The 22,794-nt window shown below is 37.5% G+C and overlaps 1 long non-coding RNA gene across 1 annotated transcript in view; it reads right to left on the reverse strand.

Moving 5' to 3' along the window:
* The window catches only part of LOC137231336 (uncharacterized), a 1,125,320-nt gene that overhangs the window by 152,385 nt on the left and 950,141 nt on the right, over window positions 1–22,794 (reverse strand). Inside the window, exon 5 of the long non-coding RNA XR_010946462.1 lies at window positions 17,607–17,740. This is a non-coding gene — a long non-coding RNA (uncharacterized lncRNA). The remainder of the gene's footprint in view (window positions 1–17,606; window positions 17,741–22,794) is intronic.

Consider the following 22,794-nt stretch of genomic DNA (forward strand, 5'->3'; position numbering starts at 1 on the left):
AATTTATACTTTCACACAGTGCCAAGGTGAGTAATGGGTTTTCTTACTCCTGAAATTGTCAATCTTTAGCTGTGAGCCACCCAGGACACTTTCAGGGGTTTCCATTTCTGTGACTGGTGGCAAAGACACTCTAGTATTCCAAGGGTAGTTTTCAATTGAAGAGCTGCAGATGTGGGCCCTGGTATGGTCTGGCCAGAGAAGAGACCAAACAATGAGGTGCACCAGCCCAGGTTTCAATGTTAAAGGCCAGTGAGCAAGGCAAGCAACAAGTGGACTACATGTACCTTGCCAGAGGCCAGCAGGCTTTCGCCCGGGGAGCCTGAAGTTCCCCTCTGCCATTATTTCACATAAGTCTTGCGTCTCTTCCCTCCTGGGATTTACGCCCTCCCCCCATTTTCTTTTTTTCCTTTTTTCCAAATAGAAATGGACACCACTCCAAGTTATGGCCCATGATGGTATTTTCTAGAAAAGCTTTTGCGTTTCTTGATACAAGAGACAGATGCTTAGGCCTCCAACTCACCCCCATCTTCATTCTTCCTATTTTGAAAATGTGCCCAGCCATCCTGTGACCATGAACTCAGGAGCAAAAGAAATTCAGAGATACTGACATTACTTAGAGACTTATCAAAAGACAAAAGGTGTCAATCTCCTAACTCCTTGCTTAATATTTAATTCTATGCTAATTGAACACTTGGAGCTGAAGACGTCCTAAGACAAACCTGTGGATGTTGTATTAAGCAGAAGAGCAGGTGAGAGGTGATCAATTTGAGAGACTCAGCATTTTTTTTTTCCTGGAGAGCATCTTTTAGCATGACCTGAAATCTCTTTTTAATTTACCACGTGAGATGAATTTTAATCTGAATTAGAATTTCTTAGTTTCTTTTTTGTTTTGTTTTATTTCATTTTTTCTCCTTACTAAATATTTGGTGGGGGTTTGTGAGGAAAACCAGATTAGGTGTTGTATTAGCTTCCTATTGTTGCTGTAACAAATTGCCACAAATTTAGTGGCTTAAAATAATGCAAATTTATTATTTCAGAGTTCTGGAGGCAAGTCTGAAATGGGCTAAAATCAAGAGCGCAGAAGAGTTGTGCTCCTTCTGGAGGCTCTAGGGAGAATCTTGCTTCCTTGCCTTTTCCAGCTTCTGGAGGACACCTGCATTCCTTGGCTCATGGCCACATCCTCCACCTCCAAGGCCAGCATTGAAGCGTCTTCAATTTCAAACCTCTCTCTCACTCTCTCTGACCTCTGCTTACATCATCACATCTCCCTTCCTGTCTCTGAATCTCCTGCCCCCCTCTTTCTTTTATAAAGACCCTTGTCCTATTAATCTGCCCATTTCAAGACCCTTAGCATAGTCACATCTGAAAAGTTCTTTTTATAAGGTAATATGTAACAGGTTCTGAGGATTAGGGTGTGGACATCTTTGGAGGACCATTATTTCATCTACCACAGGTATAAACAACATTTAAAAGCACATTTCTTTCCTCTACAGTGGTAGAAATAGTTTTAGGTAACTATATTTAATATAACTCCACATATGTATTCTATCATTTGTTAGATAGAAAACTTTTGTTTTTATCTTAAAGGTGAATATTTATAGTTGTCACAAGCTTGTCCTAAGGTTTGAAGATTTTTTTTTTTTTTTTTGCGGTAGGTGGGCCTCTCACTGTTGTGGCCTCTCCCACTGTGGAGTACAGGCTCCGGACGCGCAGGCTCAGCAGCCATGGCTCACGGGCCCAGCCGCTCCGCGGCATGTGGGATCTTCCCAGACTAGGACACGAACCCGTGTCCCCTGAATCGGCAGGCAGACTCTCAACCACTGCGCCACCAGGGAAGCCCTGAAGAATTTTTAGTACAACACAATCACATTTATATGGGGGTTAAGTTCTAAATTCATACAAAAAGTGAAAACACTGCATAATCAAAGTTATTCTTAAAAATAGTTTAATTTATTTTGCTTTTTCTTGCGTTCTGGCTGCAGTTCAAACCACCCCCCTGCCCCCGAACAGTACAGTGAGAGCCAAGGTCTAGAAGAGTGATAAAGTAAGCCAAGAAATTTTATCACTCCCTCTGTTTTACTTGTATGTTTGTTGCTGTTTACTTTCTTGCATTTGATATGATTTTGCATTAACAATGCATACACTAATGGGATTCCACTCCTATTTATAGAATCTGGAAGTTGCATCCAGCACACTGAGTGTGAGTCTTTATCCTGACACTGATTGTCTGTAAAATTTAGACTATTGAAAAATACATAAACATATACATTTATACACATATATAGTATATTGAGAAATAATTGCATAATTTGCATTCAATAAAATTTACCATTTTAACCATACAATTAAATGATTGTTCAGTAAATTCAATTTTGCAACCATCAGCATAATCTAATTTTAAAACATTTCAATTACTCCAAAAAAAATCTCTCTTGCACTTTGCAGCCACTGTTGTTCCCATCTCCAGCCTCAGGCAACCACTAATCTACTTTCAATCTTTATAAATTTGACGGCTTTGGATCTTCCATATAAATGGAATCATGCAGTTTGTGGTCTCGTGTGTCTAGCATCTTTTGAGGTTCACCCATGTTTTGGCATGTGCCACTATTTTCTTTTTTTGATGAATAATATTCTATTGTATGATATAATACATTTTGTATATCTATTTACCAGCTGATGGGCATTTGGGATATTTTACATTTTTGATTATTATGAATGATACTTCTATGAACATTCATATACAAGTGTTTGTGTGTACATGTTTTCATTCCTCTTGGGCAGGTTTCTAGGAGTGGAATTGCAGGATGATATGGTAAATTTATATTTAACATTTTAAAAACACTGCCAAAGATTCCAAAGCAGCCGCAGCACTTACATTTCCACCAGCAATGTAGGAGGGTACCACTTTCTCCACATCCTTGCTAACACTTGTAATTATTTGATTTTTTGATTATAGCCGTCTTAGTGGGTATTAAGTGCTATATTATTGTGGTTTGATTTGAATTTCCCTGATTACTAATGATGTTGAGATTTATTCATATGCTTATGGGCCATTTATGTCTACTTTGGTGAAATGTCTAGTCAACATTTGTTCACTGTTTAATTAAACTTTTAATTAACACTTGAGGATTGCATGCTCATATCAGCAAAAGATAGGACCTAATATTAATCTTACCGCCAAAGATACAGTGCCTGGTTTTTAGCATGAGACTTGGGTACCTGAACGCCTATTAAATTAACATCACCTCTTTGTATTCTAGTCTAGCTCTTGAAGTCACTAATTCCCTGGTTTCCTTATATTTTTGGAGCAATACTCAGACTTGTTTAACTGGGACCTTGAAAGTTTTTACAACATTTCAGTGACACATCTAATGATATTCTTAGTGACAGATAGATGATCCAGAACCAGAACACCCCTGCCTAACAAACTTCAATCACCTCATGGTGGCACGACCAAATCTGTTTCCAATCACTAGGAAAGGGTTCTCCAGGTTTTAATACCTCCCTAAAGTGTGTCTGCATTATCCTCCCCTCTTTAGACACTGTGCTTTGGGCTACCATACTACTCTCAGTTTCTTTTTTCTCTCTCAGGAAGGAAGGTCATGTCTTGGCCATAAGAACTACAAGAAAGAAAGTACGGTGAGGGATTAAAGAAAAAAGAACTTATATTCTGTTTAGGGGATAACGCGTAGCTTTACAACTTTGAGTTTGAGGAGGGCCTGAAAACTACATATTCTGTGTTCCCATAGGGGTCGCTAAAGCTCTCAGACCCTCCTCTATACCTCATACAAGGCATAATAGGAAAGCCAAGCCTCCATTTGTTCACCTTTGTCACAAATGCAATTAATGAAAGAACCTAGCTCACAGGATTATTGCACTAATTCAATGCAATTATATATGTGAAACACTTAGACTCTCATTAAGCACTCAGTAAGGGTTAGGTATTATTATCTTTACTTAATTATCAAGTATTTATTGGAATTTTCTTTATGTAAGCAATTGGTAGAGAAAATTTGATGAAGAGTGACGTTTACCATGCTAAAGGATGGACAGACACTTGCAAAGGAGTGGAAAGAAACAATCTATTAAGACTACCTGGGCTATGTCACAAAGGCCAGCAGGAGAGTGACTCTCACAAAGTAGGGAGTATTGCTTTCTGATTAAATATTTCAATGAGATCAAAGAGTGCTGATACACCATGAGACACATGTGGTGGGCTAATTAATGACCCTTCAAAGATGTCTACATCCTAATCTCTGGAACCTGTAAATATGCTACCTTACACGGTAAACATGTCTTTGCAAATATGAATTAACTAAGAATCTTGAGATGGGCAGATTATTCTGATTATCTGTGTGAGTCCAATTTAATCACAGGGTGCTTATAAGAGACAGGCAAGAGCTTCAACATCAGAGAAGAAGTTAATGTGACAAGGGAAGCAAAAGAAGAGGTGATATAATATGGAGCCATGAATCAAGGAATATACATAGCTTCTAGAAGCTGGAAAAGGCAAGGAAACAGAATCTCCTGAGAGTCTCCAGAAGAAACCAATCCAGCTAACACCTTGACTTGAACTCAGTGAGACTAGTTTTGGATTTCTGAACTCCAAAAGGGTAAGATGATAATTTTTTGTTTTCAAGCTACTAAATTTGTGACAATTTGTTACAGCTTCAATCCAAAATAATACAACATGCTTACTATGAGATCACAAGCAATTTTATAAAGAGTAGATTTAGAAGAGTTATGATTGCAAAAGCCAAGAGATAAAGCATTACGATAGAGTGGTATAAGGAATGGAGTGGAGGACTCAGTCAGAGATCATGAGTGATGTCATCCCTTCTTTTGAGTTCCTAGTTTAACAAAATGTATAATTCCTGTGTCCCACTGTAAGCAAACTGGTAGGTGGCAAAAATGTATGAGATCATTTTTTCCCTCAAGAAGTGGGGTCTAGCAGGGGAGAGATCAAAGTGTAAAACTTAAGCATGAAACCATCCAGATTGGCTTAAAAACGTCAAAAGAGTAAAGAAACAGTTCATTCTGATTAGGGGGAATGGAGAGGCTTGGGAAATAAAAATGAATATAAAAATAACCTATAATTTGTGACTTAACTGAAAAGTAGAAGTATCCTAGAGAAGGATCTGAAAGCAGAGAATCAGACTTTAGGAAGAAATCAGTGTGAAAATCAGCACAAGGACATTGTGGGGATTTACAAGTTACTTGGCATAAGTGGAAATCAGAGTGCATGAAGGGTAAATGTTAAAATTAGGATAATAAACTTTGAGTTGAATTGAGAAGCTCCAACACTGATCCCTGATATATCTACTGCTCCCCTTCTCTCCAGTTCCCACCCTATTCCAAGCAATATTATCATGTATGACAACCCTTCAGTAGTCCCCATTCCTTGCTATGCTCCATCCGTATTGACCCTATTCTTCCTCTTTCTTTTTTTTAAACACTCCCAAATATTTCTTCTTTATGGCTTCTGCCCTTGCTTTTCCTTCTGCTTGTAGCACTTCAGTCCCTGATGTCCACATGGTTTACCCTATTTGTCGGTCAGGTCTCACTTTATTATGGTGGTCTTCCTTGACCATTTGGATATGATACTCACACACTCCATATCCTACCACCACGTTTTATGTTAATCCTGGTATCCATCACTACCTGAAATTATCTTGTCCATTTATCTACTTGATCGCCTGTATGATCTCACTTCTAACCCCTGCAAATGTCTTAGCTTCTTGAATGTGTATGCCATTAGTCTTGATCATCATTCTACTTCTAGTGCCTGGAACAGTGCCTGAGACATACTGGATGCTCAGGGTGTATTTACTGAATGAACTGTGAAGGCCCTTGAATGCCATGGAACATGGGGTACATGATGCAGATTCAAATTTATCTCAATCACTTACTTTATGGACTTCCCTGGGAAAGTTACTTAATATCTTTGAGTCTCACTTTCTTGATACGTATAATGGGGATTCTAATACCTACTTTGTAGAGCTGTTATGAGGCTCAGCAATTATGCAGAAAAAGTGTCTAACATAGTAACTTATTCATAGTAAGCTCTTGATGATATATGCCATTGTTATTATTACTATTATTATTATTTCCTTTAGGTATTAGAGGATATTCAAAAGAGAAATCCATGATACAACTAAAGTTTCAAAAATCAGAGAGTCAGTAGGTGGGAGGATGAATTAAGGAGGGAGAGTAATCATTCAGAAAGGAAATGATTCTGCAGGTACACTTTGACAAGGCAACAGTTATGATCCTGGAAATACTTCTGATCTATTAACTTCTCATGGAAATTTCAAGACTAAGAGAGGCATTCAGTTCAGGTGTCTTGACAATATTTGTAGATTGCCAATGGCCACTGTTATGAACAAGGAACCTTATTCATATCCCTCCAAATCTTAAAATGATGTTTGCCATATACAGGATTTGCTAATATGATACACAGTGAAATAGATTGGCAAATACAGAGAAGAAAATGAATATGGTATAATAAATGGTTACCTAAGTGGATGCTTTCTTAAAATTTTTAAGTATACTAAAGTATTTGAATGTCATTACAAAGAAAATTATGGAGAAACAAGGTTTCTATTCACTAAAGAAACTGCAATAATATTAATAATACATTACTTGTATTTACCGAACTAAAAAGCTTCTAGAACATTATAAAGACTAACAGTATGAATATAGCATATCAACAAGTCTTATTTTCCTTATTTCCTTTGATTCTCTGCCTTAATTGACTTGGAAGTACCTACCTTGCAGAAAAGAGTGGGTACACAAATTTCAATCTTCAAAATAAAAACAAGAAAGTTTGCCTTAAATTAAGTAAAACCAATATGTAAAAAATATTAATTTATCAGTTTTGCATATTTGAGGGACTTGCAAAGAAACTTAGCTTTACAAGACGACTCACCATTTTTCTGTTTATTTAGAATTTGATTCTACAACACAGTGTTCAGATCAAGGTAGGTGTTGTACTTTACCAAATATTGGTTGAAAACCAATTTAATAGTTGTCTTCAGTTTTGGGGATTCATATTTAAAGAAGGTTCCCTATTACTGAAGAGCATCACTAATAACCTAGAGAGCATTCTGAGGAAGGCAAAGAGCATAGTAATAGTAACCCTGAAACCATGTCATAGGAACTAGACTAAGGAACTATGATATTTAACGTAAAGTAAGTGAAACACAGAGGTAGCAGAGGTGATTAGTGGGATTGGTGGAGCTGATGTAGTCGGTCAGTTGTTAGGATAGCAACAGGCTCCACATGTTTGAATAGTTGTCCTGTGAAAGGAATTATGTGCAGTGCGTGCAGTTGTAGAGGACAGGATTAGGATGATGAGCAGAAACTATTATACGTATGCACATACATGGATCAACATATGGAGAGATACTGACAAACCTCGGCCTACACAAATTTGACAGGGCACCCACGTGAGGTCTTGTACTAGAAGCGAGGGGCCATCATGTCAAGTTTGTGATGGACAACAAGGTTGTGAGAATGTGGTGGAGAAGGTTTTCTACCACAACCGCTAAAACCCCTTCTAATACTAAGATTTGCCAATGAATAAAAGCCATAGGGTGTAACTCTACATGTAGCAGCCTGACTCTCTGATTTTTGTTGTGACTGGAAGCTCAGGAAACATTCATGGCAGTTTCCATAGTGCATTATCTAAAAAGATCTGGAGCCCTGGCAGCCTTTTTAGAGTAATCACAGTCTTCCCAAGCTGACTTTTATGAAGGACATGTGAGACCTGACCCATTTCTTTTTTAATCAGTTTCACTTTCTAATCATGCCCTGTAAGATCTGAAAAGCAAAAGATTTAACATAAAGGAAGCCGCATCAAGCTTTTCTGGAATGAGAAAGAACAGGTGAACGGGTGAGTGGCTGCTTGGATGGCTGGATGGTGGAAATAGAACGATCAGCAGAGGAGGAAACAAACCAGGCTTGTGCACCAAGCATCTCAAATGATGTTCAGAAAAAAGAAGGAAATATACTAAGAATTTAGATTAGAAAACAGATCTTTTAGGCTAGGCACTTCTTTAACAATGACCTCCTTTTTTTTTACTTTTTAATGAAGTATAGTTGACTTACAATGTTGTGTTCGTTTCAAGTATACAGCCAAGTGATTCAGTTATACGTACATATATTCTTTTTCAGATTCTTTTCCTTTATAGGTTATTATAAAATATTGAGTATAGTTCTCTGTGCTATATAGTAGGTCCTTTTCGGTTATCCATTTTACATATAGTAGTGTGTATGTGTTAATCCCAAACTCCTAATTTATTCCTCCCCCGCAGCCTTTCCCCTTTGGTAATCATAAGTTTGTTTTCTACATCTGTGGGTCTATTTCTGTTGTGTATATAAGTTCATTTGCTTGAACTTACGTAAAATTACCGCCTTCTTCACTGAAATTTTAGGTGGCAATAGAATTCCTTCTATCTAAAGTGTTCTTTTAGTCTGACGAGATAAGAAAAAGACAACTAGAAAAATCAAAAAAAGTAAAGTAACACATACAGTGGATATGAGGGAAATGAATTTTAGTGTCAATAAAAATAACCAAACAGAAGTTTGAATTATAAAATCCCTTGCAAATATTTCTCTTTTTTTTGGTAAATTTGGTAAACTCATATAATTCATTTATACTGTTGCCATTACCAATAAATGGGTTAGATGGACATTGATTTTGCTTTCGTAGCACTTTGTGTTTACCTCTGCCATATCTTATTTCATACTATAGAACAATTAACTGGTTTCTTATCTCTCTTATGGAAAATCTCTTTGGATTAAAAGTGTTTTCTTTGTCTCTGAATCTCTGATCCCAAGCACTGTTCCTGTAACATAGGCAATACTTAATAGATACTTGTTGGTCTGAATCAAATCTCCAAATTCTCCCTATGCCACTATTCAGATGCCTGAAATTATACTCTGTAAATTTATACATTATATTTTACTTGCTATCGCTTGATGTTGATATCTGAAATATATATAAATTCCTCTGGTTATTTGCACATATTATTTTCCATTATAATAATAGCCAGTGTTAGTTGATACTATGTGCCAGTTAATCTCTCTCTCTCTCTCTCTGTGTGTGTGTGTGTGTGTGTGTGTGTGTGTGTGTGTGTGTGTATATATATATAAAACATTGAATTCTCACAAAAAATCTAAGTACAGGGCTTCCCTGGTGGCGCAGTGGTTGAGAGTCCGCCTGCCGATGCAGGGGACGCGGGTTCGTGTCCTGGTCCGGGAAGATCCCACGTGCCGCGGGGCGGCTGGGCCCGTGAGCCATGGCCGCTGAGCCTGTGCGTCCGGAGCCTGTGCTCCGCAACGGGAGAGGCCGCAACAGTGAGAGGCCCACGTACCGCAAAAAAAAAAAAAAAATCTAAGTATGTACTAATTGGCAGGTAAGAAAAATGAAGATGCTCAGAAATTGTGACTTGGTCAAGGTAAACATTTGTAAGTGACAACTGACTTCAGTTCTTATTCCAAAGATATGAGTGTTCAAATGAGCCACAATTTTCAAAAACGTGTCAATAGTTTATTTTGAAATAATTAAAATTTATAGAAAAGTTGTAAGTACAGTACATAGAACTCCCGTATCCTTGAAACCAGTTTCCCCAACTATTAAGGTTTTGCTGCATTTGCTCTGTGGCATTTGTTCTCCTCTTCTCTCCTCTCCTCTCTCTCTCTCTCTGCATAGCCCCGTTACTATTAGTGTTTTTGTGAACCATCTGAGAGTGAGCTACCAAAAACCTCCTAATGGCTGGCTGACAATTCTACATAGAATAAAACCTAGTATCTTTACTATGGTAATAAGGTTCTAAGGAATTGGCCACAGAATGTCCCTCTAATCACTCGTTATTTGCTAAATCCACTCCAGCCACACTGGCATCCCTGCTGCGTCTCCCACCTCAGAGCCATTGTACTTGCAGTTCTGCCTGTATGGGATATTCCTCCCCTAAATATCCACGGGGCTCACTCTCACTCCTGAACTTCATTTTGGTTTCTTTCCTGACTACTTTTACTAGTCAGGGTTCTCTGGGGGAAAAGAAACAATCTCTCTCCCTGCCTCTGTGTCTCTGTGTCTCAGAGAGACACACAGCGAGAGAGAGGAGGGGGAGAAGAAGAAGAAGAAGAAAAAGGAGGAAGAGGTGAAGAAGGAGGAGAAGAAGAAAAAGAAAAAGGAGGGGGGAGGGGGAGGGAGAGGGGGAGGGGTACTAATCTGAGGGCCTGAGAAGCAGCAGAGCTGAAAGATTTAAGCTTCACTCCAAGTCTGAGTCCAAAGGCAGAAGTCTAATATCTCATGTGGAAGACAGGCAGAGAGCCAATTCTCCTTTACTCTATCATTTTTGTTCTCTCCAGGCAGCAGATGGATTGGATGAGGCCACCCATATGGGGAGGGCCATCTACTCTGTCTACCAATACAAATGTTAAACTCATCCAGAGACACTCTCACAGACACATCCAGCATGACATTTAACTAAATATTTGGGTGCCCCATGACCAAGTCAAGTTGGCACATAGTATTACTTATCACACCACTTTACCTAAAACTAGAAGCTCACTATTTTTCTTCATATCATTTTGTCACTCTCTGACCTGAACTTATGTATCTATCAACAATTCATTGTCTGTTATTTCCATTGAAAATGTGTGCACAGTAAAGGCAAGTCAGTGTTTTTTCTTCTATACCATCGTATTTCCAGTGCCCAGAACAGTGCTTGAAACATAGCTGGGGCTAATTAAATATGTGTTGATTTTTTTGTAAAATATGAATGAATGTATTAATGATTTTAGTGTTTGATGGCATTATAGCCAATATTAAATTGTGAAAACTTGTAGGTTATCTATATCTCTCATCCTTTTGTTACTCCAGGGCCTTCTATAGTGCCTAGTTAATGAATTTGTATTGAAGGATTGAGAAAATGAATAAGCAAATGAGTAAAAAAAATTAGCAAAGAGTCATTCATACAGTTCTAGATTACTGATTCTCATTCCAGTGCACTTTCTGGTAGCCCACATAACTATATGTCTCACCTATTTAACTATGTACCATCCTTTTTTTTTTTTTTTTCTGGTCCTACTGCATGTGGAATCTTAGTTCTTCCACCAGGGATAGAACCTGTGCCCCCTGCGGTGGAAGCGCAGAGTCTTAACCACTGGACTGCCAGGGAAGTCCCTGTACCTTCCTTATTTTTAAGTCTGGCAAAATTTGATTTGCAAAATCAATTTGCTACTAAAAATAATTGCTGGTCAAACTTCTTTTTTCCCTGAAATGTTATTAAATCTCTTTCTACATAGGTAAAATTTTCAGTCTGAGAACAGTTTGAAAAAGAGCAGTAGTAGCTTGAAAGACTTATAAATAGCTAAATAGCACTGTTATTTAAATAAAAGTACCTTTTAAATAAGCAATAAAAATGACCTTTGTGGCATTTGATTTTCAGTGATGACAATGAGGAATGAAAACCCAATACCTGTGTGCAGGTTTCATTCATGTTATTAGTTTGTTTCTGGTGAGTATCTGAAATATACAACGGAGAGAGAATAGACACTGAGGTTGGAAATCAGTGCTGGAGTCCTGATCTGATGCTTTCTTCACTTCTGGGCAAATTGCCTGATGGCGTTGTTCGTGGTGCTACAAATGACAGTGCTCCCCTACTTTCACCTGACCTGTGTTCAGATCCCAATTCTGTTTCTAACTGTGGGATTAAGGGCAAGTTTTTCTCTGGGCCTCTGTTTCCCCATTTCTAAAGACAAGGACATATTGCCAACTTCAAATGTGTATAATGAGGACAAAATGAGAGGTTGTATGCAAAGTGTACAAAGCACATTAAATATTGTACTATTACCTCTGTCCTTTCTCTTTTTCCAGGACACAGTAGAATGAAAAGAGTATTAAAAGTTAGTACACACAATGCCTAAGTAAAAATGGGGCATGAATTTCTATCTCTAATGCTCTCAAGAATTCTCCACTTCTATGTAAAACAGACAAATGATAAAAGTGAATAGTAAACTCAAGTTTTCTCTACTGCACTCCCAACCAGCTCCCTCTAACCCTGTGTATCATCTGCCTAGTGAATAAGAGCAGTAGATGCTCAAACTAGAAACCTACGAGGTGTTTGATTTCTCTTCTTCATCACTCAGATTGTTAGTCAAAAAGCCCGCCCATTTTATCCCAGAAATGTCTCTGCACTCTACCCCACCTTGCTCCTAAACCTACACTACTTCCTCCTCAGTTCAGCGTTTCATGACTTCTTATTAACTAGCTTGCTTGGCCTTCCTCCTTCTAATCTTAGCTTCTTTCCAATCCAACTGCATTAAAATTGTCAGTGCTTTTCAAAATCTTATTGAGTTGCTCCCTACAGCAATGGATTCTTGTTGAATAAAGGATAAAGTAAAAAAGAAAAAAAAAAGTAAACCCAATGCAATAGAAATAGCAGCAAAAATAAACAAATGGGACCTAATCAAACTTATAAGCTTTTGCACAGCAGAGAGCATAAACAAAACGAAAAGACAACCTATGGACTGGGAGAAAATATTTGCAAATGATGAGACCAACAAGGGCTTAATTTCCAAAATATACAAAAAGCTCATACAACTCAATAACAAAAACCCAAACAACCCAGTTGAATAATGGGCAAAAGACCTAAATAGACATTTCTCCAAAGAAGACATACACATGGCCAACAGGCACATGGGAAGATGCTCATCATTGTTAATTATTAGATAAATGCAAATCAAAACTACAATGAGGTACCACCTCACACCGGTCAGAATGGCAATCATTAAAAAGTCTACAAACAACAACTGCTGGAGAGGGTGTGGAGAAAAGAGAACCCTCCTACCCTGTTGGTGGGAATGTAAATTGGTGCAGCCACTATGGAAAACAGTATGGAGGTTCCTCAAAAAACTAAAAATAGAGTTGCCATATGATCCAGCAATCCCACTCCTGAGCACATATCTGGACATAAGTGTAAATCAAAAGATGCATGCCCTGCTATGTTCACAGCCGCACTATTCATTATAGCCAAGGCATGAAAGCAACCTAAATGTCTGTTGACAGATGAATGGATAAAGAAGATGTGGTACATATATACAATGGAATATTATTCAACCATAAAAAAGAACGAAATAATGCCATTTGCAGCAACGTGGATGGACATAGAGATTATCATACTAAGTGAAGTAAGTCAGAAAAAGAAAGACAAATACCAAATGATATCACTCATTTGTGGAATCTAAAATATGACACAAACGAACCTATCTATGAAACAGAAACAGACTCAGAGACAGAGAACAGACTTGTGGTTGCTCAGGGCAAGGGGGATAGAGGAGGGATGGACTGGGAGTTTGAGGTTGGCAGATGCAAACTATTATATACAGAATGCATAAACAATAAGGTCCTACTGTATAGCACAGGAAACTATATTCAATAGCCTGTGATAAACCATAATGGAAAAGAATATGAAAAAATATATATAACTGAATCACTTTGTTGTACAGCAGAAATTAACACATCATTATACATCAACTATACTTCAGTAAAATAAATTTTATAAAAGTAAATAAAAACCTTAACCTATCATTTAAGCTCCTTTAACATCTAGTCCTAACCTACCTATGCAGTCACATTTCCCATCACCCATCACTAAGTTCCAGATACTATACCCTAGTCACAACTCTTCTCTTTGAACCTGCTACACTTTCTGATGTATCCTTCACCTCCTCTTTGCATATGTAACTCCCTGACCAGCCAGCCCAAAGTAACTGTTCAGATGCTCTATCACATCACTACGTTTTATTTCCTTTATAACATGTATCTCCAACTGATATTTTCTCACTTATTTATTTATATATCATCCCCTCCTGCCATAATATAAATCATATAAGAACAGTGATCCTGTTTTGTTCAGTCATGCTATCCTGGAATCTACAAAATTACCTGGAAAATGTTAAGTGCTTCAAATTTTGTGTTAAATAAGTAAATGAATGATTTCCTCTCCAATTGCCTATACTCCTTCTAATTGGCCAACTGGTATTTGTCTTTCAATTCTCACAGTAATAGACTACGGAAGGGTATGACAGAGATTACTCACCAATATTTATGTCTTTTTCTTCCTGACCACAGAGTTACACTACATTTTCCAGCTTCCCTTGCAGTTAGATACGGTCATATGACTATTTTCTGGCCAGTGTAATACGATGAACAGAAGTGATGTTGACTGCTTCTTGCCCTGTTCTAACCCATTTAAATTTCCCATACACAATCATTGCTCTTGTTCTTCAGTCAGGGGGTGAATGAGAATGTGTCTGGGGATCTGCATAAGAGGGAGGCACAAGATGGAAGAAGCCTGTGCCCCTGAAGTACTGATGAGAGTGGAGCCTCTGCCCTCCAACCAGCACCCACACTGAAGTGTGATTTGAGTGATAAACTTTTATTTCATTAAGTCATTGGGGTTTGAGGAGTAAGTGTGATAGCAATTTACCCCATCCTGACTCATACAAATCATTTAGTGAGAACATGTGACCCCTCGCCCCATGCTCAACTAAACTATGAGTTCCTTAAGAGCAAAGGTCATGTCTGATTCAATTTTATATCCTCATCCCCTAGTACAATTGCTGATATATAAGGTGTCATGAGAATGGATGGATAATTACGATGATATCCAAATTCTTTCTAAAATGAGACTTACTCCCAAACAACATCAAAGTCCCCCGTCTTGTACTGGTTTTTCCTTAACCAAATTAAAATCAATAGGAAAAACAAAACAAGGACGGCAAGTGAGATCAGACTGACCCATTCTCAAAGACTGCTTCTGACTATGTGACCTTGGGAAAATTATTTTTCCTTTACAAGTTTCAATTTCTTCATCTGTAGATCGGGATAATAATTATTATAAGGGCTAGAGATAATGTATATAAATCATATAACCATGGCTGGCAAATATTCTAGGCATGAATATGGTGTGGATAAGGATTATTTTCATAATTATAAGTCAAAAATCTATATTTCTCCATGGAAACTGCAGAAAAAAGCAGAGCAGTCTTACTTGGTAGAATACTAGAGAAGGTTGTTAGTACTGATAATATTTCTTACAAAGGAGGGAAGCTGTACCATTCCTCTGCAGTTTTGGTTATGGTCTAATGCTTGTGGGGACATAGGCAGCATATACCTTGGAAGGAGAAAGTTGATGGTAGCTCAAAAGCAGTGCAGGCACCCCAGGGCTTTGCTGAAAGCTTAGGTCATTTGTAGGAAGCAGTGACTGACCCAGCTACTGAGAATATGACAGACAGAAAACCAGAGATTTGAGGATTATAAGAACTGAGCAATAGCAACTGGAATTCCCTGGTTATTCTTCAAAATTCTGTAGCATTGCATTTATTATTTGTAAATGGATTTTTTTTTCAGAAAAATCACAGCAAATCCAGCCATTGGTGGTAAGATTTTAAGCTAGAGTTTTCTCCAGAGAGATTTATTTAGAACAAGCCTTTGAACCATTTAAAAGCAAACCAAGCAAATCTTCATGAATTTTCCCCAAAGAAATCACCCCATTTCTAAGCAGAAGATCAGATGATATACAACAGCCAATACTGACTTATTGAAGATGTTATCCAATCCTCTGTTTTTCCTCATAATGTTTTAAGAAGATAGGGACACATTATGCTACTGAGTCTTCAAAGGAAGCAGAAAAATCCAGTACATAATTTTAACCCGGGGTAGAAAATTTGAAGTTGACATGAACTTGGCTTCAATGTAGTATTACAATCCATGTCTTTGCCTTTGGGAAAGTATGAAGATTTGTTCTTATGCTGGAGTGTGAGCTTTTAATTTTAAGACAGACCCAAGAAGTCCTGGACCAAACTACGAAACTAACAATATTACTAGCTCCATCACTGCTGGCCTATCATGAATAACTTCTCAATTTAAAAAGCACTTTCACTGACATTACTTAGTTTAATCTCTCAAGGGGAACACTACTAGGCATCATGAGATTTCCACAGAATCAGTACCACATCCATCAAAGAACTGAAGTTGAGGAGTCTAAAGAAACAGGAGAAGGTAGTGAAAAGGGACAACTGAACAGGTTTGATTTCTACTTAGGAGGTACCACTACCATTGGAGAGCAGAGCACTGCAGTTGTGGAATCCAGAGTAAAGGGAGATAAAAGAAATTCTAAGTCCCAGCCAATGTTTAGTCTCTTGTGGATCACAATAAAAATGAGAGGACTTGAATTTGGGAAGATTATACATGATTTGGCACTACATCAAAAATCATAAGTTTAAGAGAACTGAAGTACTGAGAAATAGAGTTTAGTGTAGTGTTAGCCTCATTTTATTGATAAGAAAAGAGAGAATCAGGAAAATGAATAACTTGATTAAGAATTCAAAATGAGAAAGTAACCAAGTAGGGATAAGAGACCCAGGATGAGACATGTACCACATTATTCCACATGGGAACCTCCTTAATCTTGAGATATGGTATAAGTGTGATAAGTCCTCATCTATCATAACACAAGTCAATAAATAATGTCAAAAACTTATAACTCAAGAATTAGCAGTGTAATTATTTCATTTGGCAATATGAAATTAATGACCACAGTAAATAATAAGATAAATTAGTAGAGTTAAAGTGGTTCCTTCTAAGCAGCAATACTGAGTATGGGAAGACACATCTTTAAATATTTAAACTTTAAAAATAAATAAATAAAACTTAAATCACAATGCATTAGAATGAGCCCTAGACATGGTGTCTTTTACTAGCTTCAAGATGACTTTACCAAAACTCCCAATTAAAAAAATCTGTATAACAGGTTGACTATTATATTTATCTATATAATACATGTAATTTTCTACCCTCCTTATCAAATAGAGTAGAGCTCTATTGAAAGAATTTATACATGGGACATAACTTCTGTTGACATTAGAAGATTCTTGAGATATAATCATAGTTCTACTAATATACTTACTGTGATTGTTAGATCATGTGGTACAAAGCGGAAAGTACTTAATAGTTAAGATAAAGATACATATCTGAGAGAGTGGTTCAAGATAGCAGCATAAAAACAGCCTGAACTTACCTCCTCCCACTGACACAACAAATATATAGCTGCCTATGGATCAATTCCCTCTGAAAAGAACCCGAGAACAAACTGAACACCTGCTTCATGACAAAGGATAAAAAGGACCACATGAAGATGGATAGGAGAGGCAGAGAAATGCTCTCACCCAGAATGCCAGCACATAATAGGGAGGGATCTCACCAGATGACATTTCTCCCAGGGGAGCAAGGGGTTGCCACCTCACATTAGGCACCCCAGCCCCTAGGATCTACAGCAGAAAGATGAGTCCCCAAAATGTCGGCTTAGAAAACCAACGAGGCTGACATCCAAGGATCCCACAGCGCTATAGGAAACAGAGACTTCCCTCTTAAAGGGCTCATATGTGGTCTCACTCTCCTTGAGACCCAGTGAAATAACAGCAGTTAGAAATTTGCAAATTGAAGAGCATTGGCTGGAGGGGCAGGAGATGGTGGAAAGATTCCCCAGAGATGGAGACACTGGCAGATGCCAATGTTGCATTCCCAACCTTACCTGCCAGCACAGGCTGGTGAGCTTGAACGTGGGGCAAGTGATAGCGGCACACTCCTTCCACGTTGCTGAAGCCAAAGAGCTCCCGCGGTTACAGCACCTGACTCCTTGGCTGGGACTGGCAAGTGCAAGTGGTCCTGTACAGCACAGGGAATATAGTCAATAATATTGTAATCACTTTGTAGGGTAACAAGGTAACTAGACGTATTGTCCTTCAGAATATATTGAATCATATGATGTATACCTAAAACTGATATTGTATGTCAATTACACTTCAATTAAAAAAAAGCTACATGTGCATTGGAAAAGCCAGAATTAAATGGCCTTGTGTCCATTGACTTCAAAATGCACTAGAATGATGAATAATACATTTTTGTGTCTCAGCTATCCATGGCATTTGTGACCTACAATTCCTCTGCTCTGAAGAGCAAAAGGTACACACATTTCATTGAATTTTTACCATAAGGACTTGTGACGAAGGCTATGCCCCAAGCACGTTGGTTAATGTGGAGAAAATCACATCGATATACACCTCTTGAATTCATATCCCAAGATTAAAATACTGGTGGTGCATCCCTGCACAGACGGCTTGGATGGGAAAAGGGTATCAATTCCTGGCAGAGTCTCTATGTGGCCTTAGAGAGTAATAGCTTGGCCTTCAGTGACATGCAAAATTTTATATTCACTTCAGTTAAAAACTACACCTTGTACATTTACAAGTAAAAGACTTCATCATACCTATGGTCCTAAGGGAAGCCATGGAATTACTAAAACCTGTCTTTCAGAGTAACTGCTAAAAGCAACACTTTATTAAGACGGGGCCCTGACATTTTAAAATTTCCATCGTCTTTGCCGTAAACTGGCATTCCTTAGGTGGTAAGCCAGAGAATATGCATTTGGAACAAATGCACTGTATGGCTGGATCCATGTTTTTCTCTCCATTTCTGCTTCTGGTTTGCACACTTCCAAACCATCTTCAGCTTAGTTGGCAGAGTCATCCATCTTAAATAAATACCTGACCCAGTCTTTCCACTGCTTCAGTCCCTTTAGATGGAGTCACGCAGCTCACAGAATGAACCACAAATTCTTAGCAAGCTATACAAGATCGGCTATGACCTGGCTTTTCTCCAACTGTCCAGACTAACATTTTGTAACCATTTTTAATGTGCCTGGCACTGCAATAAGTCTTTAATGTGAATTATACCTTTAAAACTCAGCACAATCTCCTGTGAGTACTACTATCATCCACATTTTATAGATGAGAAACTGAGGTTCAGAGAGGGTAGTTTTACCAAAGTTACAGTATTACTAAGTGGTGAAGCTAGGGGTTCAAGATCAATATCTTTCTCTCTGGAGCCACTCCTGCTTCACTTAGTATGGTTTTGTGATTCCAATCTCCATTTTCTCTCCATTTGTGAGCTTCCTCATTTATACTGGGAGCACAAGTGCATTTTCTTCTAAAACAAAGCTTTAGTAGCTGAGTATTTTTATTCCACAAACAAAGAAACTAAGTCATTTCTATTTTTTGCAGGAAGTTTTTAAAAAGAGAGAAAACAAAATTTGAAATAGGAATATGAGACAAAATCATGATAGTGTAGGAGGAGGATTTAAATGAAGTCTAAAGAAAGATAAAGAAAGCAGTGGAAAATCTTTGAACACTCTCAAATTCTATAGGCTGGAGAGAATTGAGGTGGGGGGAGAGAGAGAGAGAATGAGATATCCTAATTTTTTTTTAGCAAGTTCCAAGAAGTAAGGGATGGTAAATAAGTATCAATTATTCACTTATTATTATTCTCAAAGACTTTAATTTTTTTTTTATCATAGTCTTTATTTGGTATGCTGTTATTATTCACTTACTTTGACAAACATAGAAAAAGTATTTATAAGGACCTTTATATATTTGCATATCACAGTGGTCTCCCTCCATTCTAGATTTTCCCAGATGCAAATCCTCCATCCTTGGAGGTTTTTCAGGATTGTAACTATGAAGTTTTGCAGAGCAGTGGGGATGGAGTCTGCTATATTTGTTGCTTCCTAAAGACACGAGTTTTTTGGGTTTTTATTTTGTAACTCTGGCTTTGTTTATGCTGCTGCCTCCCCTTGGGCATACAGTATATTTCTTTTTGTTCTTTTCTAACTCCTACTTGTCCTTGGAGGTTAACTTAGGTGTGATCATACCTTCTCTCCCATGACCACACACATTCTGGAACAGGTTTCCCTTCTCAGATCATCTAGAGCACCTTGTACGTGTGTCTATGATGGCATTTCCACATTGTACCTAAATTGTCTGTCTTCCAGTGGAAGAAACATGCCTTTTGTTGTTTGTTTGTTTTTAGTGACAGTGTTACATAATAAGTAAGAATGTTGATGCAGGAACCAGTCCTGGCTCTACCTTTTACTATCTGAGAGGACTCATGGAAATTAGTCCACTTCCCTGTGCCTCCGTGTCCTTATCTATAAATGGGAATCATCAAAATAACTACTTTATATGTTAGTTGTGCCAATTCATGTGAAGTGATTAAAAAGATAGCTGGCACATAAAAGGATCTCAGTGTTAACTGAGCTGACCGATTTGTCTACCTATGTCAAGAAACCTTGATTAACCAACATGATTTCATTCCTTTAGATCTTATTTTCTCCCCTAATTAAAAAAAGAAAAGAAAATATTGAGGGTCCAGATTTCTGAAAGAGTGGAGAATACCTGTGTTCAAGAAATAAATGAACTTCCCCATATTTTATCTGGACCTACCATAGGACTTACCACTTTTCACCTTGTGATAGAGTTCTCTGGTATTCCTGTTTTATATCTTCCCTGAGCAAGTTGGGCCCATATCTTCATTTGTATCTTACCTTTTTAGTGCCTAGTTTGTTACCTTGATGCATAATAGAACCTCAAATGTTTGCTACATGAAAATCTATAAATATATCTACAAGGAATTGAAAGAACCAGTAAGCCTGATACTATAAAGGGTTAACTTGAATTGTTGTTCTTCAAATTGGACTCTGTGACCATGAATCACTGTTAATATCCTCAGAAGTAAGAAACCTTATAATTATAAAATATAACTTCATAAATTTCTATTACAATTCCAGACACTATAAAAATCAAAATATATTCCCACCCTCTAAAATCTTAATTCAACAGAACAGTTAAGCACTTGGTGAGTATTTATAGACTTCACTGCCTTATGGTAGATATTTGGTAGTAAATATTCAGGATTAGACATTTGCTCTCAAGGAACTTACAAGTGTTTGATGTCATCCTTCTCCTTTAACTACATTTTAAATATATTTTTATGATTCATCAAAATAACCTCACTTTAATAGCAAATGATATATTCTGCTTGTCTGTGTACAATATATTCTGTGCAATATATCCCACAGAGAAGAGCTAACATATTTTTTTTGCAGTTGACTAAATATCAGAAACCCTATATTTAATCAGATATTTGAAGAAAAGTACTGACGTACTTGGGCAAAAAATTAAAAGAAACTAAACCTACTAAAACTTTTAATTAGATCTAATGTTTTCTTACTCCATTTAGCAAATCAAATAATTCATTGATTGAAATAAAAGTTTATTCTCCTTTTATTAATAATTGCCATTAATCTTATGTGTTAGCTTTTAAACCTGTGAAGCTCCTAAACACTACACAGACTCAGCCTGAAGAACTCTGTTAAGTCCCTATTTCTAAGCTCTCTCTAGTGCACACTATCATTCTCCTCTCTCTCTCTCTCTCTCTCTCTCTCTCTCTCTCTGGACTGTGCTTTCTTTATTTTAGATCCTTTCTTCCTTCACTTGCTTTCCCACAGATGGCTTTGAAAACTGAAGGGCTTAAGTGGCAACAGAATTTTTCACCCAACACTTTAGTCTCAACAATGCTTTGCAAATGCCATTCTATCTGCCCACAACCATCTCTTCCTATACTGTGGCTGGCTACCTGGAAAAGTCTACTCCCTTCCAGGACACAGCTCTAAAGGGTCATTCTGGAGAATATCTCTGGCATCTCCACACCAAGATCAATTTAGTTTCTCTACATCATCTAACATCATGAGGACATTTCAAACATTGAATCAAACTTCTCACACATTATTTCATTTCACCTGCGCAATGGTCCTGCAAAATATACACTATTACAATCACAAGCTAATGGCTAAACAAATGGTGGCTAAGTAAGGTTAATTCATTTGCTGAAATTTACTATGTAGAGGAGCTGGGATTCAAATATAGGTCTTCATGACTCCAAATCCTGAGTTCATAGCCATGAATCTATATAAAATGCTATTAAAACTCAGTGCTCTATAATTACCTATTCTATGCTCATTCTGCAGCTACATACTTAGGTCTTTGAGGAAATGGACCTATCATTACATTTTTAATGCCCAGAACTAGGGGTTTAATAAGTATTTATGGGATGGATTGATGAGTTGGTGGATAGAGAGAGATGGAAGAAAGAAAGAACATGCAGACTGGAGGACAGACAAATGACTGAATGAATGGCTGAAAAACTGAAAAGATCGCATGCCTGTGGGTTGGCTTTTGGTCTGACATTGTGATAAGATTTACTTCTTGTGTCTGCTTCCCCATTCTCTGCCATGGCTTATCTGCCTATACAACCATTCATGAATGCTAATATATCCTGACTATTTTTCACCTATTGTTGTTAATATATACTAATTTTCATTTCTGGGAGTGCTTATAGAATATATTGCTGATATCTGAGTAGTGCTTTAATTTTGCATGCATTCTTCAAGATAATATATGTAATAGTTTCTGAAGTAATATTTTGCAAAAAATAGGTTTAATTCACCATTGAGTATGTGACTAATAAATGCTTTTTATATGAATAAATTAATCAAAATGAATGCATTAAGGAATTAATCAATCAATCAAGCACCTCATCAATGCTTGAATATAGAAACTGGATTAAGCTACAAACTCATGTTAGTTTCACACTGTGGCCAAGAGACCTGACAGTTACTACCCAAATATGACTCTGTGACAGGTATTCTGTGACTCTGTGATGGTAAGCTCTAACGCATACTGAATCATATAATCCTCATAATAGCCTTGTAAATATGTTTTCATTCCCATCTCAGATATCTGTAAAGGCTCAGAGACCTTACATTTGATGCGTTAAGAAGCCAAGCATGTATGAAGCAGCAGAACTCAGATTCAAATCATATCATT

Source organism: Pseudorca crassidens, chromosome 9 (genome assembly GCF_039906515.1).
Source record: "Pseudorca crassidens isolate mPseCra1 chromosome 9, mPseCra1.hap1, whole genome shotgun sequence".
Lineage (NCBI taxonomy): Eukaryota > Metazoa > Chordata > Mammalia > Artiodactyla > Delphinidae > Pseudorca > Pseudorca crassidens.